This window comes from Panthera tigris, chromosome A1 (assembly GCF_018350195.1).
Source record: "Panthera tigris isolate Pti1 chromosome A1, P.tigris_Pti1_mat1.1, whole genome shotgun sequence".
Taxonomy (NCBI): Eukaryota; Metazoa; Chordata; class Mammalia; order Carnivora; family Felidae; genus Panthera; species Panthera tigris.
In genome coordinates this window covers 30,893,233-30,908,362 of record NC_056660.1, presented here as the reverse complement: position 1 = coordinate 30,908,362, position 15,130 = coordinate 30,893,233, and positions in this window count along the sequence as shown.

Here is a 15,130-nt window from a genome sequence, read left to right as displayed (position 1 = left end):
CTTGAAAAATAGCCAGCACTTTCACCACCACCATACAATTAGAGAAAAATGGAAGCTGAACTTGAAGATAGATTTCAGAAAATCAGAAAAACAACAGCAAAGGTGAATTGGAAATAGAGGAAGAAAAAAAGATTTAAGAAAATAATCAACCCACAAGTTTCAACATTCCAATAATACAGAAGTAAACAGGAAAAAAAAATAGAAGGGAAACCATCAAAGAAATACTGTAAGAACATTTCCTTAAACTAAAGGATACAGTTTTTCATCACAAAAAGCATACTGCAGACCTGGCAGAATGAACTGAGACCCACACAAAAACATATTTTTGAATTAAAATTCAGAATTATAGGAGCAAAAATAAGACCAAAATCTTACAGAAAGGAAAAAAAAAAAGATGCACATATTAAAGATCTAAAATGAGAGTAGCATACCATTTGTTAATAGTATTGCAACTAAAAAGCATTGAAACAATAGCCTCCTTAATTATGAGGAAAAATGACTTTCAATCTAGAATTCTACATCAAAACAAACTGTCATTTAAGTGGGAGACACATAATATTTCAAAAAAGTTTCAAAAGACCAGCCAACTCCCTTTCTAAGACAACCAAGAAGACCCTAATATCTCCCTCAGCAATACTAAAATTTAGACAAACTTCTTCATTACTCTAGGTGCCTGACCTTCTTCTTCTTTTTTTCTTTTTTTAATGTTTATTTATTTTTGAGAGAGATAGAGACAGAGTGTGAGCAGGGGAGGGCAGAGAGAGACACACACACAGAATCTAAAGCAGGTTCCAGACTCTGAATGGTCAGCACAGAGCCCAACACAGGGCTGGAACTCGCAAACCTCAAGATCATGACCTGAGCCAAAGTCAGAACTCCTAACAGTCTAATCCACCCAGGAGCCCTCTGACCTCCTTTTCTTAAAACATTAGCTTTAGAAAACTTGTAATTGTAAATTAGTTCTCTGCTTCTTTGAGATGTAAATCGTCTCAAAAGACTCTTGGTAGTTTTACAATCCAGGCGTATCTTTCTCTGGAACCCTGGAACCATCTCTTTGACATTTGATCACTGTTTCCCTGACAGAGTAGGATTCTACCTTAAGCAGGCACCTTCCTCCAAGTTGTAAAACTACTTTCTGTCATAAAGATATTTTTCTTTAGACAAAGCCTGTTAGCAAGCGCAGATGGTCAACAATTCCCTCCAAGCCACCAGTTAAAAACTTTCCAGCCTTTTCTTTCACTGGAGTTGAGCTCAAAGTTTTGGTCTCACTCTGTTATTATAGTCGCTTTGAATTAGGCCTTCCTTGCTTGTTTAAATTGTTGGGTGCAATTTTTGCTTTGACACAGGTATAGGTTGTGTTCTCAAAGAAGGTATAAGAGATGGCCGCCAATGTAGAATATATAACAGGAAAGAGAACTAGAATCTCCAAGCTGAGGATGAAAAGAAATATCAAGAAGGGCTGTCAGAGTTTGAGATTATCAGCATACACTGGGAGAGAAAGATGGACAGTTTGAGAAAGGCAAAAGTACACAGATGGAACTTGTAAATTACTTGATGAGTTTTACCATCCCAAGAGGAAATGCACCTTTCTATCGGAGATTTGGTGCTGAGATAGTGCCAGGGTACATAGAAAATTCAGCCAAAGAACTTCCAGGTAATTATAACCTCCAGTGAAATTTAAAAAGTTGGATAAGGGAGGGGGGATTGTTTCTGCTCTGAACAATATCCACATAGTCAACATCTTAAAAATCCTAAATAAGAGTTGATGTAATCAATATTGTGATAAAATTATGGCAGGAGGAAGGAGAGTGGGAAATGTACTTTTGAGTGGTGGGTGCAGGAGATTTAAGTCCTCAACTGCCATTTTTAGGAGAAAAAATTTAATATCTAAACCTTAAATAAACAAATAGCAGAAGTCTTGATTCAAACAGGTGAAGTATTTGTCAAGAAACTTGGGAAAGGAATAGTAAGTCTAGAAATTAATTGCATTTCCTGGTAAGTCTGAATGTATTACCTGACTTTTTAAATGTCAAATATGTAAATCTGAAATATAATAAAAGCAGAGTTTACAAGATGTAAAAAAAAAAAAAAAGCATATGCTTGCTGAAAATAAAATGAGGAGGGTCGCCTGCATGACTCATTTTCTTAAGCATCTGACTTCAACTCAGGTTGAAGCCATCTCAGGGCTTGTGGGTTCATACTCTGTGTCAGGCTCTATGCTGACAGCTCAGAACCTAGAGCTCGTTCAGGTTCTGTGTCTCCCTCTTTCTATGCCCCTTCCCCGCTCATGCTCTGTTTCTCTCTGTCTCTCAAAAATAAATAAACATTAAAAAAATTCTAATAAATTAAAATAAAATGAAGAAAAAGGAAAACATTAACAAAGTGAAGGATAGAAAAAGGGAAAGGAAGAAAAATTTAAAAGAGAAAGGTAAAGGAAATGAACAGTAAAAACTAACAAAGAAAAGCTGCATTTTATATACTGCAACTTTTCACGTGCTATTGTTTCTAAATGAACACGTGAACCATCACTGCCCTTGACCAATAGTGTATTAGCAAACAGCGATCAGGACCACAATGGACTCCACTCATTTGCTGAATCACAAACTAAACCTAAACTACTTACTGTTTTGTGGTTCACAACCTCTTTCTACTACAGTTCTGATAAAATATATTAGGAAATGATTCTGAGGTCTTCAATACTGAACAGCAGTGTTCTACGTGACAGCTTTTTTCTTTTGTCCCAAATGAGCTCTTTCACCATCCTCCACCCATTAACCACTCCTGCCACCCTCATTCTCAGCAACTAGCCTTACCTCTTACCTTATAGAGAAACTGGACACTATCAGTTCCCATCTCTCTTCCTCGTGCAAATCCCACACCTTCAAATGTATCCCAGTTTTCACCTCTGTATTTCCTTCCTTCACAGGATACATTTAAAAACTCGAATCTGTGACTTGCTTCCATGTCCTGGGTGATCGCTGTAAAGTTCCTGAAGTAGTGAGTACCAAGGCCAGTCCAGCTCTACCGACTGTATAAAACCTGCGAGTGGCCAGGAATATGTGACAAAACATCTCAAGCCCAGCTGTTAGAAAAGCTATTATGAAGATTTATACATGTATTTCTATTATTTAAGCTTCTTTCCATGTTGCAAATTTTTTCCAGCCCTCACAGTCCAGGATCATCATCCTTCACCTCCACTATTAAGTGATGCTGCTAAAGAGAAAAATGGGACAGCTTTTGATGTTGCACATGGAGATATAATTTTCTTGAGGGTGCCTGCCATTTTTTATATACACAGTCACTGAGCAAATCCTTGCTGTGTCTTAGTTCACGAATCATCTAGGTATCAAGGATGCCTCATTGGCTCATAATTATCCTTTACAACAAACCTGTTTTCTGAATGGATCTCACTCAGCTTTGTTTTTAATCTGTCCATCTTTATTGGTTCTTTTCTTTTAATGTACATATGTGTTCAAGTCTCTTCCCAAATAAAACATTGTATTTCCGCACCTCCTTCTAGGAATATTCTCCTCTCCAGTAAGTCCTGTATGTTTTACTTCATTAATATCACTTTAATCTCTGCTCCCAACCAAGTTCTCATCCCTACTATCCTTTCCCACTAGTTTCCACTAATCGTTAGCACTAATCTGTTTCCTTGATCAGTATTTCCCCCTCCAACTCTTTCACAAATATCTCTCCTTTGAGCATCAGACCCACATTTTCAATAGCTCATTAGATGTATTCACTTATATATCCCAAAGACACCTTAACTCAGTATGTCCAAACCTAAGATAAGCTCTCCCTCATACACCTGCTCATTCTTCTCTTTGTTCTAAATCAGTGAATGTCACTGCACGTAGTGGTCCAAGCAGATGTCTGATCACCCTGGACAGCATTCTCTTCCTTACTATCTACACTTTAACAGTCATCAAATTGTAAAAATTCATTTATTTCATAAATGTCTCTCAAAACTACCCACACCTTTCCATCCTCGCTGGCACCTTCCCTATTTAATGATTGCTTTCCATCTGGACTTCTAAAATAACCTCATGGCTGGTATTTCTGCCATCAGATTTGCCCCTCTTCTGCCCATTCTCTTGTAGAGAATATAATGCACTTGTAGTGATTTTTATAAACTTCAAGTATGATTCTGTTTTTCTTGCTTAAGACCATGTGATGACTGCCCTGACATCCTTAACTTATAAACAACAAGCACCTTTATTAAATAGTCCCTGTTTTGTTCCCTAGCTTAGTCTCCTCACCTCACACTTCAGTATTTCATCTTATAAAAAAAGATTCTTGGGGTGCCTGGGTGGCTCAGTCAGTTAAGCGTCCAAGTCTTGATCTTGGCTCAGGTCATCATCTTATGGTTATGAGATCAAGCCCCACGTCAGATTCCACACTGAGTATGGAGCCTGCTTGAGAATCTAGCTCTCTCCTTCTCTCAAAATAAATAAATAAATAAGCATTTAAAAACTCTTCTGTTATTCAAGAGCAAATTCTCCCTCTCTTCTGGATATTTATATATCTTGCTTCATGTTGCTTGAAATATTCCCTCCCAATGCCAACCATTCTCTTCAACTTTCCTCAGGTTTGAGTAAGATGCTCACTTAGAATCCCAGGACTGACCTAACAAAATACCGCAAATGGATGGCTTAAGACAACAGAAATTTATTTGCTCACAATTCTAGAGCCTGGAGTCCAAAATCAAGGTGTCGGCAGGGCCAGGGTCCCTCTGAAGACTCTAGGGGGAAAACGTCCCATGCCTCTCTCCTAACTTCTGGTGGTTGCCTATGGTCTTAACGATCCAGGTCTTGTAGCTGTGTCATTCTAGTCCTTGTCTCTGTCCCCCACATGCTCTTCTTCCCCCAGAGTGTGTCTGTGTTTCCACAAGGCCATATGCAAGGGCACCAGTCATTTACTTTAGGGTCTATTGCAACCCAGTATGACCTCATCTTAACTAATTACACTTATAAAGACCCTATTTCCATATCAGGTCACAACGCAAGGTTACAGCTGAGCGTGAATTTGGAGGGAACCATATTCAACTATTACAGATTCCCTATTAACAACTTCCTATTGCAACTTGGCCACTCTTAGCATACCACGTAAATGATCATGTTAAAAACCACTGATTTGTCTTTTCCCCAGTTGCACAGGGGCAGGATATATTTTATCTTCAGGACCTCGTGCAAAGTCTGATAGAGAGAAGTGGCTTAGTACACATCTGGAAAAAAAAGAGAAAACAAATGAAGAAGGATTAAAAGAAGAGCTCTTAAAATTCTCACAGTTTTCCCATGGTTTTCAAGATAACTCTTCTAAACTAAACCAGAATGTCCGAGAAAGGACTCTGTTAAAATTTAAAATATTCATTCCTTTTTCTGCTCACGTCCTTCAAAGCAAGCACAAAAACAAAAAGAAACAAAATTTTAAATAAGCTACCATCTTCTGAAGGTGTGGCATGCTGCGCTTTAACTTTCTTGTTTTGGAGTTTTTGTCGTTGTTGTTGTTGCTTTTGGTATTTTCCCTGCATCATGCTTCTTGCTAAATCCGACTTAACTTTTAAAATTCAGTTCATTTAATTTTATCTTGGAAGGAACATCCAGTTCTCCCCCAATCCCGTTCTTCCTTTAGGGCAGGTGCATTTTGGTATACTTCTATAACTGATAGTAACAACTCTCCTGTCCACGTCCCTACCTCTCCATCGGTCCCTGTACCATCCGGCTGTGTGTCATTGCAAGCCCCTGCAAGCACTGGCCTGGCTGAAATGCCACAGAGCTGAAGTCCTTGAGAAACACTAACCAAGGACAAATACTAGCACCTTACGCATGCTATACCATCTCTTAGTGTCCCAGTTGACCCAAACAGCACCCTGCTTTTTTGATACTAGCTGTTGGTCTTTTCTCCCTTCTCTGTTTCACTTGCTCCCTGACCTACGGGTGTTTCTTAGGATCATTAACCAAATAAGCTACTATCAGGAATTGTCTGTGGCTAGAACCTGTACAAGAGATTTTCTGTTACTCTTCTAATACCACTTCTAATATGCTGTAATCTATTTCCTTGTCTTCTCCTGCTACTACTATGTAATATCCCAGTGGTGTACATAGTACTTTATTTCTCCTTGTCTAGGGGAATGCTTGTGGTATGGTAGGAACCAATAAACGTCTCTGGTTCTTTTCTTCTTCTGACACATGAATACTTTCATGATTTCATTATTAGGGAACAAAATTGAATGGGAAGGTAGAGACATTAAGGCAAGGCGTTTGCTATTAATAATATGTAACTTGTAACTTTACATTAAAATATCATTTTTTAACATTTGTTTGTTTGTTTGTTTACTTATTTATTTGTTTATTTTTGAGAGAGAGAGAGAGACAGACAGAAAGAGACAGAGACAGAGTATAAGCAGGGAAGGGGGAGAGAGAGAGAGGGAGACAGAGAATCCAAAGCAGGCTCCAGGTTCTGAGCTGTCAGTGCAGAGCCCAATACAGGGCCCGAAATCAAGAACAGTGAGATCATTATCTGAGCCAACGTCAGCCGCTTAACCGACTGAGTCACTCAGGCACCCCCCAAAAATATAATCATTTTTATAAGCAAAACACATTAAGCACAGCTTTTAAAATGTAGGAATTTTTTTTAAGTTTATTTATTTTGAGAGAGAGCAGGGTAGGGACAGAGAGAGAGAGAGAGAGAGAATCCCAAACAGGTTCTGTGCCTCCAGCATGGAGCCAGATGTAGGGCTTGAGCCCACAAACCATGAGATGGTGACCTGAGCCAAAATCAAGAGTCAGACGCTTAACTGACTGAACCACCCAGAAGCCCCTAAAATATAGGAAGTTTTAAACATATTCTACATTTCTCTTCAGTTCTGCAAACAGTTGTCACTTGTACTGAATTGTTTTTCTTGCTTCATTTTTTAAGCTTACATTAAACTATTGAAAATGCTCTTCAAGTGTGTTTTCATGTCTATGACTAAATAATTTATTACTTGATCAACTACTCATAATTGACATAACAATCCTGTCACAGATTCTAGCTTGAAATAATGTCAAAGGCACTCTTCAAAGTTACCGGTTTTACAAAAGTGCAGTCATGCACACAGATGGACCCGTTTAATACTGATGGAGTTCATACCCATTTAATACTGATGGAGTTCATACCGTCGTTTTGACAAGAAAACATATAGCTTGTGTTTAGCTTACTTGTTTTCTGAACATTCAAAATGCAGCCTGTACAGATTTTTTTTATTTAAACCATAAAACACATCTTGTTTTTTTTATTTCTTTGAAGTTTACTCCTTTCATCGCTTTCTACTTTTATTACTGAACTGCCTTCCCCTACTACAGTAGCTAGCACTGCATATCAAAAGTGTGCATTGTTCTAAGATCAGATTTACCTGGTTTTATACACAATGTGATACAAAGCCTTGTGTTTGGTTCCCCCCCCCCCCATTGTCTTCTGTTTTCTCACTATGTCTACTGCTGTGAGGACAAGTGAGGCTCACAGCCTGATTCAGTCAGTCTTAGCAACAGGAAGCAACATATTCGGGTTTGCATTGTGGGCATATGTACCTAAATGTCCTACCTGAAATATTCTAATGTACCTGCTGCTAAAATTAGAGCATGCTTTTGAAGAGAAACATTGTTCTCTAGTGGAAATAATAAAAAAAAAACCTAGAAAATGAAAAACATTGCTTTAATCTCTAGTTTATTAAAACACTGAAAGATTCCTTTTTAAAAATTTGCTCTAGGGGTGCCTGGGTGGCTCAGTTGATTAAGCGGCTGACTTCGGCTCAGGTCATGATCTTACGGTTCATGAGTTCAAGCCTCACATCAGGCTCTGTGCTGACGGCTCAGCGCCTGGAGTCTGCTTTGGATTCTGTCTCCTTCTTTCTCTGCGCCTCCCCTGCTCACACTCTGTCTCTCTCAAAAAAATGAATAAACATTTAAAAAATTATTTTTTTCCTCTAAATTTGCATTTTGAAAGACATTTGAAAAGTTTTCCACACTACACTATCTCTTGTGGAAAGTGAGACAAAAATACCAAAGATTTAAATTTTGGCAAATGCTTGAATCTGCACCTATTATTAGCTTACTGCTTCTCCAATTACAGGAAAACATAAATAAAAGGAAGTATCTATATTTATTCTCATGTTATATATATTGGAAATAATCAGTAACTACCAATAACCACCAGACAGTATGATATATTTTCATATTGCAAAAATAATGAAGAACTTTTATGTATAGCTATATTTATTTATAGCTAAAATTAATGGATAATTTTCTACGATAATTTGCTTTTGCCAATAAGACAAATATTCTAATGTTATTATATGAACGTCTATGTAGTTGATCATCTCTGCCTGTTTCTTGTCCATAGAATTTGGAGAGGTCAGGGGCACCTGGGTGGCTCAGTCTGCTGGGAGTCAGACTTGGGCTCAGGTCATGATTTCACGGTTTGTGAGTTTGAGCCCGGCGTCTGGCTCTGTGCTGACAGCTTGGAGCCTGGAGCCTGCTTCAGATTCTGTGTTTCCTTCTCTCTCTGCCCCTCCCCGACTTGTGCTCTGTCTCTCTCTGTCTCTCAAAAATAAATAAATGTAAAAAAAAAATAAAAATAATAATTTGGGGAGGTCAGCCTTTGTTTTAACTATCAAAAAAAACTCACAATGATTTTAAGTCCAAGTTTTGTTGTCTGTACAATTCTTTCAAAAAGTTAACTGTTTTCTTATCTGTTGGAGTGCTATGTGTCATGTGTCAATAGACAACACCAATTCTTCTGAAACCATGTCTCTTCCCCTGGATTTAATTTGAACAAATGTAAGCGTGTTGGGCTTCCATTGGGGAGAATGCTGTTTTTCTCTTTTCTTTAGGCTATATTTTTTCCAAATGAAAGAATTTGTGGGGAAAATATATCCATTAAGAGTTTTGTAAATGGGTGTGATAACTACACCCTGATATTGATCCTTAAGCCTGAGTTTTAGTTGGCCTTTTTTATTCAACCTCTTTGTCAGTTGTGCATATAATAAGTAAAGATGAGTATTGGTTAAACTTGCAACCCAGAAAGCCATTTGACTCTTTCTTTACATTCTGCTTGCAAAATAGCTAGGTCTTTTCTGAGCTTATGTCTCTTGTATTATCCTGGCAAGTGCAACCAATAAGACAACATGCTACTACCATTGATTTTCACCTCTTCATGTAAAGATAAAGCTTAGTAGGTTCAATACCTCCCTTGTAAATTATCACATATGATACCTTTTCTAAATATTTAATCATTGCATAACATGCAATGATTACAATTAAGATTCCTCTAAAAATTTCCTTGCCACCAAATAACTGGCTTCAAAGCTAGTGACACATATTTTAGGTTGACTGTTAAGGAAGCACTTCTGATCAAGTACTAATTTTTTAATCAGTCATTATACCCAGGTATTCTGTGGGAAAAAAACAAAAAACTTGAAAAGCTTACTGTTTTAAAACAATTATGTTGGGGCACCTGGGTGGCTCAGTCGGTTAAGCATCCGACTTCAGCTCAGGTCACGATCTTGCGGTCCATGAGTTAGAGTCCCACGTCGGGCTCTGGGCTGATGGCTCAGAGCCTGGAGCCTGCTTCCGATTCTGTGTCTCCCTCTCTCTCTGACCCTCCCCCGTTCATGCTCTGTCTCTCTCTGCCTCAAAAATAAATAAACTTAAAAAAAATTAAAAAAAAAAACAATTACGTCTATGTATTGTACATGAGATCTGTTATATCATATGTCACTACAGAGGCTCTTTTCTGGGCTGATGGAGGTTCCATTTTATTTTTTATTTATTTATTTATTTTTTTTTTAATTTTTTTTCAACGTTTTTTATTTATTTTTGGGACAGAGAGAGACAGAGCATGAACGGGGGAGGGTCAGAGAGAGAGGGAGACACAGAATCGGAAACAGGCTCCAGGCTCCGAGCCATCAGCCCAGAGCCTGACGCGGGGCTCGAACTCTCGGACCGTGAGATCGTGACCTGGCTGAAGTCGGACGCTTAACCGACTGCGCCACCCAGGCGCCCCATGGAGGTTCCATTTTAATACATTGGCAGAGTCAGGAGAAAAGTAAGAGAGTATGGCAGACAAAATGTTAGCACCTAAACCCAAAATACATGAAACACTTCTTATATTTTGTTGGCCAAAGTAGGGAATATGGGGTGCTGGGTTAAATAGTGTCCCCTTCTCCCCTCCCCCCATGCCCATCTGCAACATCAGAATGTGACTTTATTTGAAAATGGACTTTTTGTAGGTATAATACTGGATTAAGGTAGGCCCTAAATCCCATGACTGATGTCCTTATAAAGGCCATTTCTGTGACAATACACAGAAATACAGGGAAGGATGCTGTATGCAGATGGAAGCAGAGGTTGGAGTGATGTATCTATAAGCCAAGGAACACCATGGACTGCTGCTGGCAACTACCAGAAGCTAAGAGAAAGGCACAGAACAGTTTCTCCTTTGGAAATTCCAGAAAGAACTAAACTTGCCAACTTCTCAGTTTTGGACTTCTGGCTTTCTGGACTGTAAGAGAATAAATTTCTGTGGTTTGAAGTCACCCAGTATGTGGTAATTTGTTATGGCAGCCCCAGGAAACTAATGCACATGGGATGCTTGAATTTAAAAGTGCAGATGCAGGGGCACCTGCGTGGCTTAGTCATTAAGCGTCTGACTCTAGAATTTAGCTCAGGTCTTGATCTCATGGTTATTGGATGGAACCCTGGGTCGGGCTCCACGCTGTTTAAGATTCTCCCTCTCCCTCTGGCCCTCCCCTACACTTTCTCTCTCTCTCTCTCTCTCTCTCTCTCTCTCTTGCTCTCTCTCTCTCTCTCTCTCTAATTTAAAAAAGCAATGCTGATGCAAGTCCCCTTGTAGATGGGTCACTGGATATAACAAGTTCTAAACAAAGATTGTTTGCATATGAATAGGGCTACAATGGCAGGATTTTTAAAACAAGTTTCCCACTTGGGGCATAAATGTTGAGGTCATGGTCATGATTCTTCTTGGTCCCTTATTTCTGAGAAAATAATTAGGCCAGGTTGATCCAAAGTGATGGTCTACCAGACACAACAAATGTAGTTCACACAATCCCAGAGACATTTAGGAAAAGACAATATTTCCATTTTTAGAAGTTTTTTTTCTTTTTTATATATCTAAACAAAGAATTCTGAAAGTAAATAAACTCAGCAAATAAACTTACTTCTAACCTTTTATTCCATGTCATTGTGTCAGTTGTGTTATTAGGAAGTAAGATATGTAGCCTCTAAAATATCTGTGATACTGATTCTGAATTACGCTCATTTTTTAATATCTGCTCCTTTCAAAATATGAGGGTTTATTTTGTTTTAAAAAAACATAATTAAGAGGACAGTGGAGACCCCAAACCTTAGAAATGGAGAAATCAGTTCAGATAAAATGTTAGCAGAGTTTAAATAAAAAACCAATCTCAAACTGTAATCCTGCCTGTTAGTAGGTCAGAAACTAACTTAGGGGGAAAGTTTCTTATGAACATCATTTCTCTGGAACAGCTTCTCCAAAACAGCAAACACAGTATCATAAAATATCCATATTTAAGTTTGGAAAATAGTGTGTTAGGAAAGTACTCTATTTATCCTTCCATTTCTTATTAGCTAGGATTGATATTATTTAACACAATGGAAGCAGTGCTTAGCAAATGCAATTGTGGAATATAAAATTTTCCATTAGTGTCAGTACTTAGTACACAACCCAGTACAGTACATCAGTCACCATAATTCCAAGTGGCCCATTCTGTCATATAGATCTCGATACCAGAAAATGAACAAGAAAGACTTCAGTGAGACCACAAAGAAGGTTTCTTTTTTAACTTGTCTACAGATGGTAGCAAAAGAAAGGTGCACTGAGTCATGGTTTAGAAGATGAGGCTGTACAAGGAGGACAGGAAGGGTATTACACACTGGGTAAACAGTATTTTATTAGGAGGGAAAAAAGCTTGGACAAAAAATGTTTGACTTGGATACTGGGAAATGTTTTTAAAATACTAATCAGAATGGGGAAGGTAAGTATAGGCAAATAAAGTAGAGGCAAATGAAATTTATTCAAAACCTGTGCACTAGGTTCCACCAAATGTTATCTTTGTGAAAAGATGAAAACAGGAAGAGAGTCTTAGGACATAGGCATAGAAAAATCATATCGTCAAGAATGGGAATCACGTAGAAATGGAATACAGAACTAAGAAGCAGGACTGAAAGAAACAGGGAAACACATTCCAGAGTGATGATGCTCTCTCCACTACTGTCCACTCTGTAGACAGGCTGGGATATCCATGTCAGCATGGCTGTTGGCTTTTGTTCTCATTGGCCTGCGTTACTCTTGGTGACACCTGCTCTCCCTTTAGCTTGTGTTCCAAGAGAAGATGCTCAGCTGGCTGGGCTTGATTAGGCTAAATTTTAGTTAACAGAAGAAGATTTGGGGGAATTTTTTGTAAGATATTTTGGGGAGGGAAGGAGAAATCAAATGGCCTGAATAAATGGATAATGACAACGTTTTAAAAAACCATCTTGTATTCAAATCATTTCTGGAAATATTGCTCCCATAACTCTTTAAGAAACAGAAAAATGCACTGCTGATTACATTGTATACTTAAAATTATGTTTTCTTTCTTATTAATATTAATATGACTTAATTTTAACAGTCATGAGAGTTTTTGTTTACATAAAATATAAATGTTCTCAAAACATTTAATCTCTGAATATATATTTATATGTGTATTTGTGATATTTGTACCAATATACAGATAAGTGTAGTAATCCTTAAACTATTTGAAATGCATTCATGAAACAACCTACTCATGAATCAAAAGACTTAGAATCAAGATATAGTTAAATAAAGCTTGTAAATTAAATCATATTCATGTTTTGGGGAAAGCATTGTCTTCAGGGTGAAGAACAACTTAAAAGATAAGAGGAGAGTAAAATTGAATAAAGGTGTCTGGGTGCAGAGATTTTTGCTGAAATCCAGGTAAGAGATAATGATGTCTTGAACTAGAGTGATGGATGGAGAGAATGGAGAATCCTATTTCCAGAATATCAAAGTTGAAACCAGGAAACCTGGTAATTGAAGACAGAAGGAGAAATAGGAGTCAAATATTGTGTTTGGGTTTCTGTTTAGGTAGTTCAATTTATGTAATTTTTATAGCAACATAAGAAGGTGATAGAAAATAAGGAACAAAATTGGTGAGTTTTGTGTGGGACAAGGGGTCATGTGGAAAATGAATTAGTGTGTAGATAATAACTCAAACTCAGCAGTCAGTAGATAATAACTGGGTAAACTATGCAGAAAGAAAAGACAGGGAAACAACCTTATGTTGAACCTGATGTTAATCAGCAATTACAGGTGTTGGAGGTTATCCAGAGGACATGACCTCAGGTCCACCTGTGAGCTGGATCCTGCAATCATAGACTTCTTATCTTCTCCCTGATCTTTAGACTGCATGGTCTTTTTTGCCTTCCCCATGCTACATGCTGCCCCAAGGACACAGCCTTGAGATGGTGCTATTGAGACTGTCTGGACAGTATATGTGGTTGAAACCAGTGAAGGTCCTTTTAAGATTCCGGTGGGTGGGGCAGATGGCTAATGGTCTTCTGCTGTGGAAGACAAGCCTCATTTGTGAATTCCCTTGCTTATAAAACCTGCCACCCACGAGTCTGGAGTGGTCTGCCTCTCTTTGGTCTCTCCCTGCTATCTGTGTTTAGGGGCTAGTTTATGAGCCAACAACAAGATAGGCAGAAGTGAGAGATCTCTCAAAGAAATCTGTGAAGAAATGGAAATATATCACAGAAACCAAAGGCAAAAACACTTGAGGAAATAGAGATGGATCAACAATCCCAAATGCTTCCACATGTTTGAGTAAGGTAAGGACACTCAATGTTCAATGAATTTTGTAACCAAGGGATACCATCATCTTCCACGTCAAGTTTAACTGAGGTGACAAGGAAAGATTCTAGACTACAGTGGGTTGTAGAGGAAACAGGAAGCCAGGAAATGGAGGAATCAATTGAAACAAATGTCTTCAATAAAATTTGTCTGTGAGAGGAAGTAGCTGGCAGTTGTATGAGAAGAAATGTTCAAGGAATGTGTTTGGGGTTTTTCAAGAAGACGAGGCTCAAACAGAGTAAGTGCTAACAAGAGATTGTAACACAGGAGAGGGTGGATATGAGAAACAACACGGGGGAACTAGAAGTCCCCAAGAAAATGGGAGGAAAAGAAAAACAGAGCTCACTGGAGAATTGACCAAAGAAATTTCACCTGTTTCTCTGTTACTCTTGCTAGATTTCTTTTCCTGTAGATCTCAAAAGGCTGGGACATAGAGATTAATTGTCTCAAAGGTATCAAAAGCTAAGCTGACATTTATTCATGATGTACCAGTCATCTTGGTAACATTTTGAATGCTATCTTTTTTTTAACGTTTATTTATTTTTGAGACAGAGACAGAGCATGAACGGGTGGGGGGGGGGGCAGAGAGCGAGGGAGACACAGAATCTGAAACGGGCTCCAAGCTCTGAGCTGTCAGCACAGAGCCTGACGCGGGGCTCGAACTCACTGGACCATGAGGTCATGACCTGAGCCGAAGTCAGACGCTTAACTGACCGAGCCACCCAGGCGCCCCTTGAATGCTATCTTTTAAAGCACTTTTTTGTAGCTTATTGTATGTTTTCTTATTTTTCCTGAATGTATTTCTTTCACGAAGAACTTTTCCCAAATATATGTCTATAAACAACCTTGTTACACTAAATCTCATGTTGGCAATCTTGCTGCTACTTTTGTTAGCTCCTCCCTGTCTCAATGCCCCGTGAAGTTCCCAGATCCTATCGTCAAACTTAGGTCAGTTTGTGCTCTAAAAATCTCTCTTTTCGTGTTTAGTTTTTTGATTTAGTCAGTGTTCAAAATAGTTCATTTAGAAATATCCTGAAAATTTAATGTTTTCATGTATTGCTTTAGAAAATGAACGATATAAAAAGTAGCCATAATGCATTTTAGCTACTAATTGTGATGACAAATTGATTCATGGTAACAAAAGGTCTCTATTGATTTGTTGAAGTCAGACTGAGACATGGGCATGGGATGGTCTGGG